Raw genomic sequence first — 6,228 nt, 5'->3', positions numbered from 1 at the left:
ACCTTGGCTTTCCAGCCCCAAACCAGGGTCAAAAGCCAGGAAGAGGTCACGGAAAGTCTCAGTTCCTGGCAGCTTGTTCCACAGTGGCTGGGAGGGTAAGCTTGGCCAGCAGCTGGGCCCAAGTGCCCTGGCCCTCAGTGTGGAGTATTGACCTCAGAGATCCAGGCTTGCAATTAACGAGAAGGAAATGGAGCTCCCTGGTAGACGAGGTGCGTAACCTGACGGTCTCTGTTTTTAGGGGAGCATGTTTGTGCAAATGTGGATGATAACAGAAAAACAAAAGGAACGGCAAAACTCTCAGTGATTTTTCTCTGGGTTGTGGAACATGAATGACATGAGTTTTGTTTTTTCTATTTTTCAGTGCCCTTCACATAGTCCATAATGAGGACTTAGTGAGTTACATAGATTTGAACATGTAAGTTATGAGTTCTGTCTGACCTGCATGCATATATTATAATAAGCATCTTGCAATTAGAAAACAATAGTTTTTTTTTAAAAGATTTTATTTATTTATTTGACAGAGAGAGAGCGAGACAGCCAGCGAGAGAGGGAACACAAGCAGGGGGAGTGGAAGAGGAAGAAGCAGACGCCCAGCAGAGCAGGGAGCCCGATGCGGGGCTCGATTCCAGGACCCTGGGATCACGTCCTGAGCTAAAGGCAGACGCTTAATGGCTGAGCCACCCAGGTGCCCCGAAAACAATAGTTTTAAATTCTATAAACTACTAAATATAAAATAAAAAGTTAACTTTGACTAGGATGTTTAGTAGCCGATGAGACTGGCTTGCTGTGTTCGGGGCTGTATTAATAGAGACGGAGAACAAGGAAGGACCCGAGTGGTGAAAAAGCAAAAGTACCGACTGTTCTCATTGCAAAGTTCTTATTTTTGCCTGACTTCTATTCATTTCCCAGCTTTTGTCTTCAGTAATCAGGTGAATATGTCTGCGTGCTATTTTGAACCACCACCGCTGGGGATTTACCAAGCTTATAGTTATTGTGCAGATCTTTGCAAAAATATGAACTGAAATAATCTGCAGAGCAAATGTCAGACAGTGACTCAATGAACGAACTGCAGCAAGCAATGGTGGGAGACAGCGGACGTAGCCGTGAGCTCCTGGGGTGGAGACGTACCGTGGGATTGAACACGCTGGGTATTTGGAGGCTTTTAGGAGTCACGGCAAGACACCGGCGCTACAGGGGTAGAAAGATAACACGGTGGGCACGGATGTGCCTGTGAAGCCAAAATAAAGTCGACGCAGCAATATTGCGAAAGACGGAGCAGAATTCGTGTGCTTTGGGGTACGTATCTGACGTGTGCAAGCACGTAGAACACACACGCCGATGGAGGACACTGGGAGGGAACAGATCAACGTGATTTATTTCCGTTGGGGTGGATGCAGCGCGAGTGTTTTCCAAGCTCTGTTTCGCTGGTGCAAATAATCCAGGGTACGGGGTTGTTATTCCTGCGCTCTCTCTCACGTGGATTTAGACACAAACGGCCCTCTAAGGGTGTTTGCTTGAAGGCCCTGCATGGGTCCTGAGTGGGATTTCAGGCCTCTGAGGCAGGGATTTGCTGTGGGAGGTGTGGCGGAGACCCTGGCTGGGCTCACTCTGCCCCGCTCGGACCTGGTCCCTTTGTGGCCACTTCCTCCTCTGACGGCCCGCAGGCCCCGGGGCTTGAATGTTCCATCAGTGAAGATTAGGCGGGACCCTGCCTGTCATGGGTGAGGACACGGGGCGAAACAGCGGCCAGTCAGCACTGGGTCGGGGCTGCTCAGTGTGGAGGCGGTCACCTGATAAGAAGTCCCCACCTTTCCCAGTGCCTGGGACGGGGACGCTGTGGACCCTTGCCTCCCACTCTGGACCCCAGCTTCCGTCCTTGCCCTCTTCTCTGTCCCCGCTCAGGACTCTGGACTTCCAAAACTCAGAACTCATCATCCAGTGGCTCCTTTGAGGCAACTTTCGATGGCATCCATATGCCAAGACGATAGAACCTAGGTTTAGAAGTGTGCTCCAAATCTGCTTGAAACTCACTCAAAATAAAATTATTCCCCCTTTGCGAAGATGAGCTTCACCCCATCCTATCCAAGGGTGTTTTTTTTTTTCCTTAACCCTTTGATCCCCAGGGCTCCCTCCCCTCAATATTCAGGTCATCAAGATTTCAGGCCACATGGACGTAACTCAGAGACGAGGTGCCCTCGAAGATGCCCTTTGTGGGCAATGAAGGACCTGTCCCTGGTGGCTCTGGGCCTCAGCTGCTCGGCCCAGTGTGAGTGTGTAGTGTGTGTGTATGTGTGCTGTGGGCGTGTGTATGTGTGCTGTGGGTGCCTATCATCGGGGACCAACATCTTTCATCACCATCAAAAGATTGACCCATTTTCAGTAACCTCCTTCCTGTGGCCCGTGAGGCCTTTGTTCGGTTTGTGCGGGAGACCTGAAATGCATCTCCAGTCGAGCCTGGTTGTGGCTAAGAGACGTGGTGTGGGCTTAGCAGGTGGGAGAGGAAGCTCAGCCCTGGCTCTCCTGTCAAATTTCACCTCCTTTCTTTCTGGAAAAATTTTAAGACTCTAGTTTCCTTTTTCTCAGTTACAGCTGAAGCCTGTCTTCAGACCAAGAGTCAAGAGTGGACAGTGGGAATACCCTGACAGCATAGCCCCTGGTTGCTAACTGGGATTCAGAGTCAAGAGTGGACAGTGGGAATACCCTGACAGCATAGCCCCTGGTTGCTAACTGGGATTCAGAGCCAGCTGTCGGGGCCCATGCAGGCTCCGAGTCAGCTCTTGCTCACAGCCAAGCCCCGTGTTCCCCAGGAGAGCTTCGGGCAAAGACAAGCCTGGCTCACCTACTAAGCCCCAGCAAGTTGAATTGTTTTTGGTTTGTTTGTAAAATGTCATTGCACTTACAATAAAAACAATTGCTTTAATCTCGAATGTTCCATGCTCCTCTTGCAGGCAGACGCCTGAGTCTCAGGGGTGGGCCTGCCTCATTTAATGACCCCATTCCACGATGTAGCCCTCCTTTCTTTCAGACACTGGCATTATGCCTAGTGTTACCTGTCTTGCTTTTATCAGAATCGTTGGGCACATATAAGATTTATCTGTTTGGACTGAACATAGTGACAGTTAAGAGACCTAATGTTGAAATAGTTAGCTAAATATTGTCTTTCTGAAGAAGCACATCATGCCGGGACCTCTGTCTCAGTAAGAACCCCGAAATGGGGACGTTCTCCTTCTTGCAGAGTCATCCAAGGGGAAATGTTCTAATCGGTTGGGAGCCAGTACCTTGGAGGTAGTCCCATACGGTTGCTGAGAGCCAACCCTGGAGCAAGCCCCATCCCAGTCCACCGTTGACTGGGTGCACCATGCTGGATAAATTCTGGAACCCCAGTGTTCTCTTCTGTAAAATAGGGCGAACAGTGGGACCTAGCCTGAGGATTGTTATTAACTTATTTATTTATTATTGTTATTTAAAGACTTTACTTATTTGAGAGGGAGGGAGAGAGAGAGAGAGAGAGAATGCATGAGCGGGGGAGGGGTAGAGGAAGAAGCAGACTCCCCGCTGAGCAGGGAGCCCAACATGGAGCTGGATCCCAGGACCCCGAGATTATGATTGAGCCAAAGGCAGACGCTTGACCAACTGAGCCACCAAGGTGCTCCTTATTATTATTATTTTAAAGACTTAATTTGTTTATTCCAAGGAGAGAGAGAGAGAGCAAGAGCATGGGTGGAGGTGGTGGGGGGCAGGGAGCAGAGGGAGAAAGACAAGCAGATTCCACACTGAGCACAGAGCCCGATGCAGGGCTGGGTCTCACAACCCTGACATCATGACCTGAGCCAAAGCCAAGAGTCAGATGCTTAAACAACTGAGCCTCCCAGGCAACTCCCTGAGGGTTTTTCATTAAATTAAATTAAATTAAATTTAAATTAAATTAAATTAATTAACATATAGTGTATTATTAGTTTCAGAAGTAGAGGTCAGTGATTCGTCAGTTGCATAGAACACCCAGTGCTTGTTCCATCACAGTCCTTCCTTAATGCCCATCCCCCAGTGACCCCATCCCCCACCCTCTCTCCTCCAGCAACCTGAGGGCTGTTTTTTAAAAACTTAAATTTAAATTGTGGTAAAATAACGTACCGAAGTTACCGTCACACTTGTTTTGAGCGTACAGCTCTGTAACGCTAAGTGCATTCTCCTTGTTGCGCAAGCCATCCCCAGGACCCTTTCCATCGTGCAAGACCCAAGTCCTGCCCCCTGAACACTAAGTCCCCGTCACCCCAGCCCCTGCAGACTCTTCAGCCGCTCTGGGGGCCTCATACCCGTGGAATCCTTCAGTATTTGCCTGTGTGTGGCCGGCGTGTCTCACTCGGCACAACGTCCCCAAGACCCATCCATGTTGTAACACGGGGTGTAGCCCTCACCCCTTCTGCATGCCACCCATCAAGGCTGCACCCCTGGCCCACACTCCCTCCTCTCCCTTTCTCTTTGCCCATAGGTGGGTCTCTGATCCCCCCAAATTTCCCCGAGTTGAGCGTTGGAGCCCCATTGCCCCCGTACTTGATTTTGGGTCTGGTCCTCAGCTATTGCTGACCTTCGGCTGCAGGGGACAAGAGTTTCTCCGCAGCCTTCCAGGGAGGCCCCGGCTCTTGCCCTCAGCCTCCCTGCCACCGGCGCGCTGCCCCTGGAAACCCTGCAACAGCCATCTGAGCCCTGGGCCTCTTGCGGGCCTGCGGTGGCGCCCCCTGCTGGACGGCTGTGTGACCGCAGCACCAGCACCCTGGGGGCTTCAGGTCAGCTGTGAGGGTGGGGGCGGGGGATCCAGTGTGGAGGCCTCAGGTTAGGGGCTGCCTCCGCAGGGGCTTCTGAGAGCAGCTCCCTTAGCTGGAGGTCCCCAGGCATGTGGGTTTGCACCCCCAGCTCAGTCAGCCCTTGAACGTGGGCTGCGTCTGTGGAACAGGAGGTGAGGCAGGACCCCTTGGTGGCGCCCCAGAGAGGAGCTCGGCCGTGCGCTGACAAGGACCCACACTCTCATGGAGCGGGGCTCTGTCCCGCGGGCATCTGGAGGCCGCACAGCCACGTCGGTGGTGTGAGACTCCCTCCTTCGGGTTCATGTGGCCACCGTACATCGTGTCGCCTGAGGCCGCGGGACGGGCTCCCTCTTCCTGGAGCCAGCGTCCAGCGGGGAGGAGACATCGCACAGCAGTCACACCATTGTCGTCCCACCTCGGCCCAGAGGAAGCCGGACCGAGGCCCCGTGAGGCGCAGGTCCCGAGGCCCCTGGGGAGGGGAGTCGGAAGGAATCAACTACGGGGTGGGGTGGCGGGTGGGGATAGTTCGGGTGGGACTCTCAGTTTTTATGTCATGCAGAAGGATGCCGTGGGCTTGGACTCCTCCCTGAGCCTGGTCGGCCTGGGAAGGGGCGCGCAGGAGGGGCGCACAGGAGGGGTCGAGGCCTGGTCGGCCTGGGAAGGGGCGCTCGCGGGAGGGGCTGGGCACCCGGAGGTGGCCCGAGCTGCTCTGGGCCACGCAGAGTGTCCTCGGGACTTGGCACCTGCCCGGGTGGGATGCCTCCATTCCCTGCTCTTGCCGTCGCCTCCGCTGGCGGAAAGCCCCCAGTCCACACATGGGTGTTGTCCTCACTGGCTTTTGGGAAGAGCAGATAGTGACTGACTTTGGACACTAGTTAACCAGAATTCGGTGGAAGGACTTGCCTGGGACTCTAACAGCAGAGGATTCTTGCCTTTGTTTGAGATCCAGCCCCCTGTGCAAATAGGATGAAATCCGTGCCCACTCCAGAAACCTACCCTCAAGCAATGGTTCTGCTGTGTGTTCAGGGATCCAAGGGCCTTCCCGTCAGACCCCAGGCCCTGGCAGACCCGGCTTAAGGGAACCTGTAGAACGGGGCCCAGCCCTCACGCTCTGGGCAGGGGGTGGGGGTGGTGGTTGTTGCTCTGAGAACTCGCTACTGTGGATAGATTCTGGAAGAGATGTTCAAGCTTATTGAGTCCACGTCCTTCACTTTCTGGGTGAAGTAACTGAGGACTGAAGAGGTCGGAACCCACCCAGTTTGCACAGCTGGTGACAGGTAAAGGCCGCTCCAGGTGCCAGCTAGTCCAGGAAGGGCCTCACCCCGGCATCTTCACAGGTACACCTCAGGCTTGTAAATGACCCTATCAGAAGCAGCTACACACAAACGGGCCATAAATGGGCCCCCGAGACACAGTTTACCAGCAC

General features: G+C 53.4%; 1 long non-coding RNA gene across 2 annotated transcripts; it reads left to right on the top strand.

Annotated features, from left to right (window-relative positions):
- LOC121104634 lies at window positions 1-2,920 on the top strand. 2 transcript variants are annotated; one of them, XR_005836997.1, is made up of 3 exons: window positions 1-209; window positions 362-415; window positions 910-2,920. It is a non-coding gene; the product is annotated as an uncharacterized LOC121104634 (long non-coding RNA). The 2 variants fall into 2 exon arrangements; XR_005836998.1 differs by lacking the exon at window positions 362-415.
- The last annotated feature ends 3,308 nt before the right edge of the window (window positions 2,921-6,228 follow it).

Source organism: Ursus maritimus, unplaced genomic scaffold, assembly GCF_017311325.1.
Source record: "Ursus maritimus isolate PB19 unplaced genomic scaffold, ASM1731132v1 scaffold_1, whole genome shotgun sequence".
In the NCBI taxonomy this organism is placed as follows: Eukaryota; Metazoa; Chordata; class Mammalia; order Carnivora; family Ursidae; genus Ursus; species Ursus maritimus.
The sequence above is the reverse complement of the archived record's forward strand: the minus strand, read 5'-3'. Positions and strand labels throughout refer to the sequence as shown.